Source organism: Solanum pennellii, chromosome 1 (genome assembly GCF_001406875.1).
Source record: "Solanum pennellii chromosome 1, SPENNV200".
Lineage (NCBI taxonomy): Eukaryota > Viridiplantae > Streptophyta > Magnoliopsida > Solanales > Solanaceae > Solanum > Solanum pennellii.
In genome coordinates, this window is record NC_028637.1 from 8,519,784 (window position 1) to 8,534,202 (window position 14,419).

Consider the following 14,419-nt stretch of genomic DNA (forward strand, 5'->3'; position numbering starts at 1 on the left):
TTAACAAGTGTCTCAACCTTATTATGAATTTAACTTTATATCTTGTCCATATTTTGATTTTCAAGTAAAAGATTTTTTAATATCTTTCCAAAATTAATTTCTTCATTTTCCTAAAATTAAAAAGTTAATCTATTTTCGAATAAATATTTGCTAAACTATATGAAATTTTTTACTTGAGTTCAAAATACATAAGCCCATATCAAGGTGAATTTTTAGTTTTACATTATTTCCTCTTTAATGTTCCTCCTATTATCTAATAATAATATTTTTTGATTATATGATGGAGTCAACAATATATGAGAAATCTAAAGCAAAGCTACACAAACATGAAATTAATCATTGGCTCCAAAAAAGGTTAAGGATGAACAAAATTACCCCTAGCATATGATAGATGGTGCTAGCCTGAATAACATTATATGTGTCAGAGGTTATAGATACGTTCACTGGTAATGAACCTGCATGAAATAAAAACTTTTTGTAAGTCATCAATAACATCAAATCTATTTAACAATATCACAAATCAAATCATTAAAATGCTACTTACAATTATAATTTGCCCAACCAATTCTTTGTCGAGCCAAATCATATACAATGATCCTATCTTTAAGCACAACACCTGCGTAACAAGAGAGAGAATTTCATAACAATTAAATTATGATGCAACTAGGGAACAAAGAAAGATACATATCATAAATTACATAAGGCCTTATTTTCAGTACTTCACCATCAGATTATTAAAATGTAATATTAACAGTAAAAATATATGAAAAGTAACTATTATTCAAAAACTAACCTCCTAGAGTTGTTAGGCTTAAATTCCTACTTATAAAGTGAATGCACCACTTAGCAGCACCATCCTGTTAAATACATATAATATAACATATGAATTTTATTGTTGAATATTTTAAATTACAAATGAATATCGAATCAAATACTTACAACAAAACCCATATCCTTGAGATAGTCTGCTGGTGTTAAATTCATGGATGCATCACCAGCGAAGTTCAGAGAAATTGTAGGAAACACCTCGGCTATGTTCTCTGCGAAACTGCTCAAGTCATTAAAGAGACCAATTAGGTATTCAATTAATAACTTTTATTAAATATTTACTGATAGAAAACAAAGTACTGAACCTTGAGGAAATGAGATAGCATGGGTACATTGCTGATGTGATTGGCTTAGCTGAAGGTGAGAATAATTATATTAGATACTACCCGTGAAGATGATACAATTTTTTTATTTGAGATAGGAACTTGTTCTCAAATTAAGGCTTGGGATGTTGCATTGAGGATGATATGCTCTTTAACCTGTGGTGGTTGTAAATCGAGTTAATGTTAGTGCTCAACGTATTTTTAGTATGATCTTCCAGGTCGGGGAAGTAGCTGTGATTACCTACATGACGATAGAGTATGACTAAGGAAGCATTGGGTTCTCAAATTAAGCATTGTTTCAAATGCCCTTGAAACATTTTATTTCTAGTCTATCACTAGTAACAGCTTGGAGAAGCACGCCAATACTAATGAGATAAAGCAATGTAATCATATTTGCAGATTATCAAGGATGGTTATCAGTGGAGGAATATGAATGCTGAAATGGTTACCAGCTGGACAGAATTTTAGCCAGAGTACTTGACCACTTTCGTGATGAAGGATAAGCGAATGATGAGCAATTTCAACTATACCTTACGTCAACGATAAGCGAATGAGAAGCCAGATTGTATAATTGCAGGCATGGAGTAATTGGGGCTAATATTGGGGTACCGTTTCTACCTAGCTGCTTCAGAAGGGCTTTACGTTTTTGCTACAATTTGTGGCGAAAAAAAGAGATAAAGGAAAAGAACTTATCACAACAAACTTAGATGTCTATGGTGAAGAAAGCCAGGGGAGATTTACTGTCATGGAGTATCCTTTGGAGGAGTAGGAAATGATAACAACCATAGTTATGGTTACTTTATCACAAAGAAAAACAAGGGTGAAACAAGGGCACTTGGAAACAACCCCACTGTATTAGGATATTACTTTTAATAACATAACTCGTTGGATATTACTTTTTATAATGTAAAAAGTTGGATGGTATTTTTTATAACGTAACTTTTTTAATTGCTGGCAGCAATATCATTACTTGTAAATTATGGTTGTTTGAACTATTATTGGCTTAATTAGCTTTAGAGCATTGTTCTAAGAATCAATTTGTGGGGGATCAAAACCGCCGCAAAATAACCTCCGCTGCTTGTTAAAGGGTTAGTGAAAAACCGTCACAACTTAATTATGGAAGACCTAATTTTGGGGGTTGCTGAAACATCTGTTACAACAAATTGCGGGGTTCCTAACCCCTATAGTATGTAAAATAAACCCCCTCTATTTAGGCTTTTTTTTATATAGAATATCTTCCATGAATGAGTTAGGGCTATACTTTAATCATTCTTTATTTTTAATAAAACCCCAAGAATCCTCCATAAAAGAATCATATTCCCTTGAGTTTTACAATATTTCAGGTATGAAATCATAAAAGTAACGGTTTTTATCTAGAAAACTAAGTCCAATAATTTCTTAATAATTTTTTTTCTATTTCTTAATAGTTTCTTGATATTTTCTTGATGAATTCTTGAAAATTCTACGTTATGAACCCTTGATGAGAAACAAAGAAATTCTTCAAATATAAATCTTATGATGCTATCTTATGTTTTCTAGACTATAATATTATGATGTGATATATATTTCTCATGAATGCAAAGATATGATACATGAGCCGTAACCTCATGACATGAACAAAATTTATGAACTATAATCCTCAAAAGGTATGAACATGATTCTTCGAACTAATCCATGAACACATGAGCATAAGGGAGATAAATGGTTAATCGAGAAGGCATAAATCTAAATGATGAATGCCTAAAATTATGTTTGCTGACGTAGTTTAAGGATCATACAGTTGGTTCAGCTGACTCATTCTTTTATGCCTCCGATAAGGGCTATGTCGCATATTCGGTAAGGTATGAGATGACTTAGCTGATCCGGCCAAGATTACACTACATGAACTCACATGGTGGTTTTTGTTGGTTATACCGCTTACATGGTGGTTTTTGTTGGTTACTATTATTCTCCGATAATGAACTAAATATTACAAATACATATCCCTATGGCAGTCTAAATGACCTCATCTCTTAACCTTCCTATGTTACGATCATAAATATGGTTGTTGCTTCTATTGATCTTGATATGCATGCTATGCTTTATTATGTCATTTTACATGCATTACTATTTCAGATGTACTTACATCCCTTCTGTTGGGGGCTCAACATTCTTTTATTGATGCAGACTTAGGTGTGCATGCACGTGATCAAGCCGCTCCCTAGGTTTTATGTCTTCTGCTATTGGTCCCTTTATTTTCATGGGGCTTAGAATTCAATTTCCTAGTATTTTATGATTACGTGTTTAATGTATAACGAGGGTCTTGTCGCGGTAGATATTACTTAGTCATGTTTAGAGGTTTCTTAAATAGACAGTTAGTTATGGTTTAGTTTAGGCTTAATTAAGATCTCTGCGTTTTTTTTTCAATATTATGACTTAAATATATGTAAAGGCTCTTCAAATATTTTTAAAATATGTTTACACTCATATCTAGTATCATGCAATTGATACACTCGAGTCAGACATTAAGGGTCAGCCCCACCTAGGATCTAGACTCGGGGCATGACAAGATAAATTATTTTATGGATCTAAATCTTAATTATTATATTTTCTTGTCTATTATATTTATAATAATTGTAATTACTTGATTTTCATGTAAAATGTCAAATAATTTATATTTAAAACCTGAACTAGATACATCAAGAAAATATATTTGTGGTTGAGAACGATTGGTTAGAAGAATACTTACAGCATTGACAACTGATTCATAAGCTTCCGCGACAAGATAAACTAAACTTGTATCGAAATCAACTATAGTTCCTCGGTCACCAAGTTTGCAAAAGCCTCTGGATCAATAGGTAAAATTCTTCCATGTACAGAAATGCTCTGCAAATACACATTATAATGACCCCTGCAAGAATTGAAAAACAAACAAACTAAATGTCATGAAAGAAGAATTATTTTAAAAAAAACAAAAATAATTTATAAAACGTTGAACAAAATAATGATCTTGGAAAATTGTAGTACGTACTTTGATGGAACAAGGGGAGTATAGGCCATACTTGGATGCAAAATCTCACCGTGCACTAATATCCCTCCACCGCTGCCCTCTCCTTTCAAACAATGTGAAAATGATTTTGGAGAAATTCCATGTGAAGAAAGTTGAGATATTATTGATAGTCTCTGTTGACCGAATCCGAGAATTCCATCAGCTGCTCCATCTGTCAAGTTCATGGCTCCTAATTGAGAGGTACTGCACCTGTTTTATTTTACACTATTAAATCACCTAAGGATATATTTAAGTTATAAGACTCTTATTATGATATTCGTAATTGTATAATTTTTCTGATATTTTTTGGAGAGATTGAATGTTTATAGACTCATCTTCCCACATTTCAAAGGATAACAATTGTATTCTTGTATTCTTATTAGAGGTTGATTGTATACTTTCTTTCGGAATTATAATGCTCTAAAAGATCTGAATGAAAAGTCATTTCTTCCATATCGGCAAAAGAAAGAGAATTTATTGTCCTTATATAAGGAAACACTTCCTTTACTTCTTAAAGAGGTAAGGTGCCCCCTCGCGCCGTCGTCGTCGCTCGCTCGGCCTCGGCTTCGGATTTGACAAATGATATGATTGATTGATAAATTTTTTGGACAAAATTTATTTAATCAATTTTTGTTAATCAAATAAATCCTGTTAATATTGTCACTTATAAATTAATTCAGAATGTTAGTTAATTAGTTAATTAACAGAATTCATTCGCATATAACGGTAACATTCCGAAAAGTTGTTGCTCTTTCCGAAAAGTTGTTACTTTCCGAAAAGTCGTTACTTTCCCAACTGACACATTTTTCGAAAAGTTATTCTTTTTTCCAAAAGACACAACTCTCCAGATAAAACAGGTCTCAACAGATTTTCTGAACAGACACGTTTCTTACTGAAATGGCTATAAAAAGGAAGTCATTATTCGTGTTTTCAAACATTGAAATTTTTCCTTCTCTGCATATATTTTTCTCTCAAAATCAATGTGTCGGTCGACTGAGTCTGTGTGACTTGTTACTATTCTTAAGTTCGCTGAAGTTAAAGAAGTTTGAGGTACCGCTTTTTCTTTAATAGGATTAATCTGTTTTATCTCTGCAGAAATTAATCCATTACCTCGAGTACAGTGATGGGATTATATTTTTTAAGGAGACACAATAATTTCCGTGGACTCAAATTGTTTTTTGTTTTCTGTCAACTTCTTCTTATTTCTATTTCTGTTTTGGATAACCTTATAAGTACAAGTTAATAACAATCTTAAGAAATTTAAATAAGTTTTTGTATTTGAGGTTTCTGGACATTACAATCTTTATGATTTTCTACTCTTCTTGAATTTTTAAAATTTATTCGATTAACGATTAAAAGAACATAAAAAAATTAATAATTAAATCAGAAACAGTCTGTGTTAAAAAGATTTGCTCTTTACTGTTAGTATTTCAAATACTAAATTATCTGCCATTTGTGACAGAAAAAATTACTAATTCAAGTCAAGTGAATGCTGGAACAGTGAGTGCTGCAACAACATTGGTTGCACACATTCGTTCAAATGCTGCCTTAGAACCGGCTAAGAAACCTGCAAAGTTTTCTGGAGTCGACTTCAAGAGATGGTAACAAAAGATGTTCTTCTATCTCACTACGTTGAGTTTGTAGAGGTTCATTAATGAGAATGTTCCTGTTATGTCGGATGTTACTCCGCCAAAAGAACGATTCTTCGTAACAAAAGCATGGACACACTCAGATCTTTTTGTAAAAATTATATTCTGAATGGCCTACAAGATGATCTGTACAATGTGTACAGGAATATCAAAACCTCAAAAGAACTCTGGGATGCTTTAGAAAAGAAGTACAAAACAACAGATACCGGAATGAACAAGTTAATTGTGGCAAAGTTTCTGCACTATTAGATGATAGACAGTAAGACCGTCGTCATCCAAGTTCAAGAACTGCAGGTCATAATCCATGATATCCTTGCTAAAGGTATAAACTTATTTAATGCCTACGTTAGAAATATTAAGTTTTTCATTAATACTCACATAATCTTTAGTGTAGGATTGATTGTGAAAGATGTCTTTCAAGTGACTGCAATTATTGAAAAGTTACCTACATTGTGGAAGGACTTCAAAAACTACTTGAAACATAAACTCAAGGAGATGACTGTTGTATATCTCATAGTAAGGTTGAGATAGAAGAGGATAATAAGGCTGCATAAAAGAGGTCACGTGGTAACTCAGCAATATCTGGAGTAAATATTGTTGAAGAAGATCCCACGAAAGTAAAGAAAAGAAAGAAAACATCTGGTCCAAAAAGCAATCCTTCTAAGAAGAAGTTCAATGGAAACTGCTTCAATTGTGGTAAACATAGTCATAGGGCTACTGAATGTCGGGGTCGTAAGAAGGACAAGAAAAAGAAGGATCAAGCAAACTTGGTTGAATCTAAAGGAGAAATGGACGATCTCTGTGCAATGCTTTCAGAATGTAACTTGGTTTGAAATCCAAGAGAATGATGGATAGATTTTGGTGCCTCATGCCATGTTTGTGCCAACAAAGAATTATTTTCATCATATGCATCTACAAATGAGAAGTTGTGTATGGCAAACTCCGCTGTTGCAAAGGTGGAAGGAACTGGCAAGGTCCTATTAAAAATGACATCAGACAAGGTGGTGACTTTGAATAGGGTCTCGTATGTTCCAGAATTGAGAAATTATTTAGTTTCAATTCCAGTTCTGACTAAGAATGGATTCAAATGTGTATTTTTTCATGATAAAGTAGTATTAGGTAAGAATGATATGTATGTAAGAAAAGGCTACTCAGTGATGACCTTTTCAAACTTAATGTAATTGCAGTTGATATGAATAATGATTTTGCTTCTTATTACTTGCTTGAGTCTAAATGTTTACGGCATGAACGTTTGGGACATGTTAATAAAAAAACCATGCGAAAATTAATTAACTTAAATGTTTTTCCAAAATTTGAGTGCAATAAATCAAAATGTCAAATTTGCGTTGAATCTTAGTATGCTAAGCATCCTTACAAATCTGTTGAAAGGAATGCAAATCCATTAGAATTGATTCACACTAATTTTTGTTACATGAAGTCAACACCATCACGTGGTGGGAAAAAAAGTAATTCATAACTTTTATTGACGATTGCACTAGATATTGTTATGTCTATTTGATAAATGGTTAGGATGAAACAACAGATGCATTTAGGCAATATAAAACTGAAGTTGAAAATGAGTTAGATAAAAAGATAAAAAATGATCATAAGTGATAGAGGCGGAGAATATGAATCTCCATTTGCAGAAATATGTTTAGGAAATGAAATAATCCATCAAACTACTGCTCCGTGCACTCCTCAATCTAATGCAGAAAGGAAAAACTAAACTTTAAAAGAAATGATGAATGCATTACTTTATAAGTTCAGGTCTAACACAGAACTTGTGGGGGGAAGCTATTTTTACAGCAAATCAAATAATCAATAGAGTGCCTCACTCAAAGACTCATGTAATTCCATATGAGAAATGGAAAGGTAGAAAACCCAACTTGAAATATTTACAAGTGTGGGGGTGTCTAGCCAAAGTCCAAGTTCCTATACGTAATAGGGTAAAAATAGGGTCTAAGACTGTGGATTGTGTATTCATTGGATATGCCACAACCAGTAAGTCATGTCGATTTTTGGTTCATAAGTCTGAACATTCGGATCTTCATGATAATACGGTAATGGAATCAGATAGTGCTGAAATTTTTGAACATATCTATCCGTATAAAACTAGACTTGACTCATCTAGTGGGGGGTCTAAAAAACCCAGAGAAGAACCAAAAGAGAATGAACCCAATGAAGAGATTCTAAGACGCAGCAAATGTCAAAGGATATCTACTTCATTTGGATATGATTTTGTAACATTTCTTCTTGAAGGTGAGCCTCAAACATTCAAGGGGCAATGTTGTCTAGCGATTCAACCTCTTGGAGGGAGGCTGTCAATAGTGAAATTGAATCAATCCAAAGCAATCATACTTGGGAGTTGGTTGATCTTCCTTGAGGGAAAAAACCTTTGGGATCAAAATGGATCTTTAAAAGGAAGATAAAAGATGATGGAACTATTGACAAATATAAAGAGAGATTTATTGTCAAAGGCTTTAGACAAAAAGAAGGTCTTGATAATTTTGAAATATACTCGCCAGTGACTAGGATTACATCAATTCGGATGTTAATTTCCCTAGACACAGTTACGGTCCATCAAATGGATGTGAAAATCGTCTTCTGAATGAGAGCTGGAAGATGAAATTTACATAGAACAACCTGAGGGTTTTATTGTTCCTAGTAAAGAAAAGAAAGTTCGCAAACTTATTAAGTCACTTTATGGACTAAAACAAGCACCAAAATAATGGCATGCAAAGTTTGATCAAACCATGTTTTCAAATGGATTTAAGATCAATGAATGCGATAAATATGTTTACATTAAAGATATCCAAATCAGGAAGTCATTGCATGCCTATATGTGGATGACATGTTTATAATTAGGAATGACATTGCTAATATAAAGTCTACTAAGCGTATTCTCGCTAGTAAGCTTGATATGAAAGATTTAGGAGTTGCTGATGTGATACTTGAATTAAAATTCTCTAAAGTCCTAATGGTATAGCATTGTCTCAAACTCATTATATTCAAAAGGTACTTGAAAAATTCAAATATTTGAATTTCAAAAGGGCAAAGACTTCAATTAATGTGAACCTTCATCTTGCAAAGAATAAAGGTGAAAGTCAGTATCAATTGGACTATGCTAGAGTGTTAAGAAGCTTGATGTATGTCATAAATTCTAGACGACCAGACATAGCTTGCGCTATCAATAAACTGAGTCGATACACAAGTAATCCAATCAAAATCATTGGTTGGCAATGAAGACAGTTTTGGGATACTTAGATGACACTCAAAACTACGCTTTGCATTACAACAAATATCCAGCAGTTCTTGAAGGATATAATGATGCAAATTGGATTACTGGGTCAACTGAAACAAAATCCACAAGTGGATACGTTTTTACTATTGTTGGAGGAGCAATAACTTGGAAATCATCCAAACAAACATGTATAACTCGATCTACAATGGAGCCTGAATTCATCGCCTTAACAAGGCAGGTGAAGAAGCTGAATGGCTCCAGAATTTCGTAGAAGATATTCCGTTTTGGCCCAAACTAATGGCCCCTATATGCATACATTGTGATAGTGAAGCTGCAATAGGAAGGGCTGGAAGGGTTATGTATAACGGCAAGTCTCGTCACATAAGATGAAGACATAACACTGTGAGACAACTACTCTCTAGTGGAATTATCACAATTGACTATGTGAAGTCAAAGAATAATGTGTCAGATCTACTTACAGAAGGCCAAACTAGAGAGGGAGTTGAGAAATCATCGACGGGAATGGGACTATGGCAGAGAACAAGTCATCGTGGCGGTAACTCTACCTGGAAGATTGGAGATCCCAAGATCTAGGTTCAAGGAGATAAAACAAAGTCATTAATGACGGTTCAACATTGTCAAAAATTATTTTATGGTCCATTCTCATGATGAGACAATGTTCAGTAACTAGGATAAAGGCATAAGGACTTTTTAATGGTTTCTAAGTTTGATACAGGGTGTATCAAATGGTATATCTACGGGATAACACATTTAGAAATCACTTATGTGAGTGTGAAGTCTAAGCCGCTTCAAGGAGAATTCGATAAGGCAGTTCTCTAAGCACTTACTATCCGAGATGTGTTCATGGCTGAAATGAACAAAACAATGAGAACTAAGAATAGTTCAAGGGTTGATTGTGCAACTTATATTGTCTAGGTATAGACCAAATCTCGACGGTTCAAAGATATCAAATCTACCGATTGACCGAGTATATGTAATATATGCTAACTACGGAAAGTTTAAGGGAAACCTACTTATCCAGATGCGATTATCCCTTACTTACAAGACACACAAGTTTTTTCATGCATATGTTTTAACAATAGTCATTCCCCATTCATGTGGGGGATTGTTGGGTTTAGCAAAGTGTGAATGGGAAAAGAAAAGAGAGAATATGAAAAGTGAGAGAACTAATTTGGAGGGAAAATGAAAAGTCATTTGCAAAGTGCAAATGAAAAGTCATTTCTCCCATATCGGAAAAAGAAAGGGAATTTGTTGTCCTTATATAAGGAAATACTTCCTTTACTTCTTAAAGAGCTAAGAAGAAGGTACCCCCTCGCGCCGTCGTCGCTCGCTCGGCCTCGGTTTCGGCTTCGGCTTTGGATTTGGCAAATGATGTGATTAATTGATAAATTTTTTGGACAAAATTTATTTAATCAATTTTTGTTAATCAAATAAATCCTGTTAATATTATCTCTTATAAACTAATTCAGAATGTCAGTTAATTAACAAAATTTATTCGCGTGTAACGGTAACATCCCGAAAAGTTGTTACTCTTTCAGAAAATTCATTACTCTCCCAACACACATTTTCCTAAAAGTTGTTATTTTTTTCCAAACAACACAGCTCTCTGGATAAAACGGGTCTGAGCAGATTTTTCAGAACAGACACGTTTCTTGCTGAAAATAACTATAAAAGAAAGTCATTTTCCATTTTTTAAAACACTGAAATTTTTCCTTCTCTGCATATATTTTTCTCTCAAAATCAAAGTGTCGATCGACTGAGTCTGTGTGACTTGTTACTATTCTTAAGTTCACTGAAGTTAAAGAAGGTTGAGGTACTGCTATTTCTTTAATAGGATTAATCCGTGTTATCTTGGGAGAAATTAATCCATAACCGCGGGTACAGTGAGGGGATTAAATTTCTTAAGGAGACACAATATTTTTGTGGACTCGGATTATTTTTTATTTTTAGTCTACTTCTTCTTATTTATGTTTCTGTTTTGAATAACCTTACAAGTACAAGTTAATAACACTATGCTCATTTATTCGAATAAGAGGCCCGAATTCAACTCATGAACGTCCTCAATCTTACTCTATGAAGTGGTGAATGTTAGTCTTACGGTATACAACTCATAACGTATACACTCATGTTTCTGAATATGCTTAGTCCCATGAACTAATGATATACCTTCAATTTCTAGTGAATTAATGCTACGCAATGCATATTCTTAGATCAAACTTCTTGAATGGTTCGTGCTTATGATCTTTTCTCTGAAAGACCTTCCAGTAGTCCTACTTCAGTTTTGATAGAGTTGTTGATAGAAGCTGAATGTTGGTTTAGATGAGAGGGTAGACACTCTTTATGGTGAATATCACAGTATGTTTATTCCACGTGTGTAAAAGATTGAAACGACTATTGGTTATATGTAGTAGCTAGATTAAAATATTTTGTATTTTTCCTTATTAGTAATACATGAATTTCCAGTTGGTTTTGATGATAGGAAGATGGATAGTTCTTAGAATAATTGGTTACTTAGAAGTTCATGGAGTGTTTATATAATACTAGGCTTGAATAGGGTGCTGATATACATGTAAATGACTTGATTAGAACTCAGAGGTTTGTTTAGTGAATTTGTAAGAAGAAGTCGTATACTCGAGATGAAAATCCCTACAGAGCTATAAATCGTGAATTCAGTGGTTTAGATTAATATGATCACCTTATGTGGTGCACCTTGTGACTCCAAGTTAGGCTTAAACGCATTAAGAGCCTGCTGTTAGACTCAGACATTCAGACCTTCGCAGCAGCAGACATATGTACCATTGGAGGAGCTATAGGTAGTAGCTTATGAAGTGTAGCGTTCACAAGGAGGAGCGCAGTGAGATGTTTTGCTAAGCTTAAGAGCTATTAGTCATATCAGTTGAGGCTTAGTAATTCTATTATTTTTCCATGCCCAAGATATCCCTATATCATGTCAAATATTTTGAGGTAGAGTATGAACAATGTTTTAATCTATATCATTGATGTTTAATGGACCCCGACAGATGTCTCAGATTCTTGAGATCTATGAGTTCTTTATGTTCGAATATGTGACAAATCGTGCCCGTATTTCTTTCTCAAGAAGGTTATGAGAAATTTTTATGAGAACGTTTGATGTGATAACATCATTTCTATTGTGATTTCGAGAAACTTCATGTCATGACCCGTAATTTGAAAATCTTTCCTGAACGTTCGTGCGAAGCATACTCTAGTTGATTTTCCACCTCTTAATACAAACCACTTCTATCTTTGTTAATGGGGAAGTTCAATGGTCACAAAGATAGTAGAAGTAGCTCATTTCTCTTTTAGTGCAACTTGACCATCATTCGAGGATGAATGATATCAAGTGGGATATATTGTAATACCCTGAAATATGTTTACTAAGATCGAATTGTTTTTCATATGTGTATAAGGTTATGCCGAGTGATTATTAATTGTGCATAGGTGTTACGGCCGATTCTTTAGTAGTTTAATTGATTTGGAGATGTTTTAAGGTCATAAGAATCCACTAAGACAAAGTTGAGTTGTAAGTTTCCATACCAATTGAGTTTCGATATAAGATTTTACTAAGGTTAACTTCAAGTGACCATATTTCTTAGAATACTAAGATTTAGATGGCCCATAACTTAAATCTTGCTCTCACCCTACATCTACAATTTTAGTTAGTAGGATCAAACTTAAGGTTTCTAACCCCCTCCCCCCACCAAAGGATCATAATTTTTGAATCATCTCTATTTTTTATCTTTCATTCTGGTTTTTTTATCACAATTATTGTACTTCATATTTGTTGATGATTCTTTATTGTTGGTTCATTCTTATACTACCACATGGACCCTTTCTAATCAAAGTTATTGAAAAATCTTTTCATGGTATTTCATATTCATTATGTTCAAGAATAAAGTATGTCCAAAATTTTAAAGAAGTATTTCAAGAAAGTGTTATTATCTTTAATTTAAAGTGCATGATTTAAGAGAGTTTAGAGAAAGTATATTTTACTTCAAGTTCTTTATTTTCAAGAAGAATTTTAAGAAAGTATTATTATCTTTAATTTAAAGTGATTTATTTTAGAATAGTTTCAATAAGATATTTTTGTAACTTCAAGTGCGTTAAGTTAGAAGAGTTTTGAAAGTATATTTTTTCATCAAGAAAGCATAAAAGTTTTTAAGAAGCATGTAAGTCTAATAAAGTGAAGTCCAATTTCCCCTCGAAGACGTTTTTTTTTAAGTATTAGCTCACCCTAGAGGATTTTTTTTGAAGAGCAACTTTCATATATAGCAAACATAAAAATTATATTTGTATGTTATAGCTATATTCTGTATAATTGCGCTCCGTAGCCAATTTTATGTTTGCTATGGAGCTTTTGATTTCTATAATTTGCTAGAAACATTCATTTTATAAAAACTGTTCAGTTTTGTATAAATTCATTTATACATTGTAATTTGTATAATAAAATCTAATTTGTATATTTATAAGTACATATGACGGAAATATATGTATTTGTATTTATATATACACTTTTCTCTCACTTTATACAAATATAAACATATTTTATACATTCTATACCGAACTGTATAAAATGACTAATTGTATACCAAAAATGGCTAATTGTATACCAAATAATGTGGCAAGAAAAGGGGATGTTTGCTGCAAATTACAATTAAAATAAACTATGGCTATAACATCTAATTTGAATCAATAATTTGCTATTTCATACAATTTTCCCTTTTATAAATGAGCATATAAAGTTAATTTTTGAGTGTAGTATTGAGACTCGATTTGGGGTAACAGTTAACATAACTCAAACTTCATAAAATACGTAGCTAACAAAGGACAGGATCGTACCGTCATTCGGGTAACTCCATACTGCCTCTAAGAAGTCCTATTAGATGGATCCATAAGTTAATGTTTTGCTCTATATTCCGACAAGGTTTAGAATGGCCTGGAAATGTAGGTAAGACGTATCATTACGAGGCTCATGTTAGGTTATTTTCAGTTTGTCGTCTAGAGAAACTCCCTAATAAAGTAAAGTATATCTATTTATATTTTTTAGTTCAGTATTATCTATTGTTGCATCTTAGATTATAAAAGTTAAATAATTTTACTTCATGATCTGGCTCCACGCTCCACAATCTGTCAGGTTACTTTCAGTTTTTTTCTAGTTTGTTTATTTAGTTCAGTTATTTGCTTCATTCAGCACGCAAAAAAATCTAAGGTTCGTTGGGGCTTTAAGCAAAAAGCACAAATAAAGTGTGGGCTTTAATAAAAAAGGAGCAAAAGGAAAAAATAAAACAAATATATTAGTTTAATCAAAAGA

At 33.0% G+C, this 14,419-nt stretch overlaps 1 pseudogene; it reads right to left on the reverse strand.

The window, feature by feature from the left end:
* Positions 1–336: 336 nt before the first annotated feature.
* Positions 337–4,633, reverse strand: LOC114074186 (annotated as a pseudogene).
* Between the last annotated feature and the right edge of the window lie 9,786 nt (positions 4,634–14,419).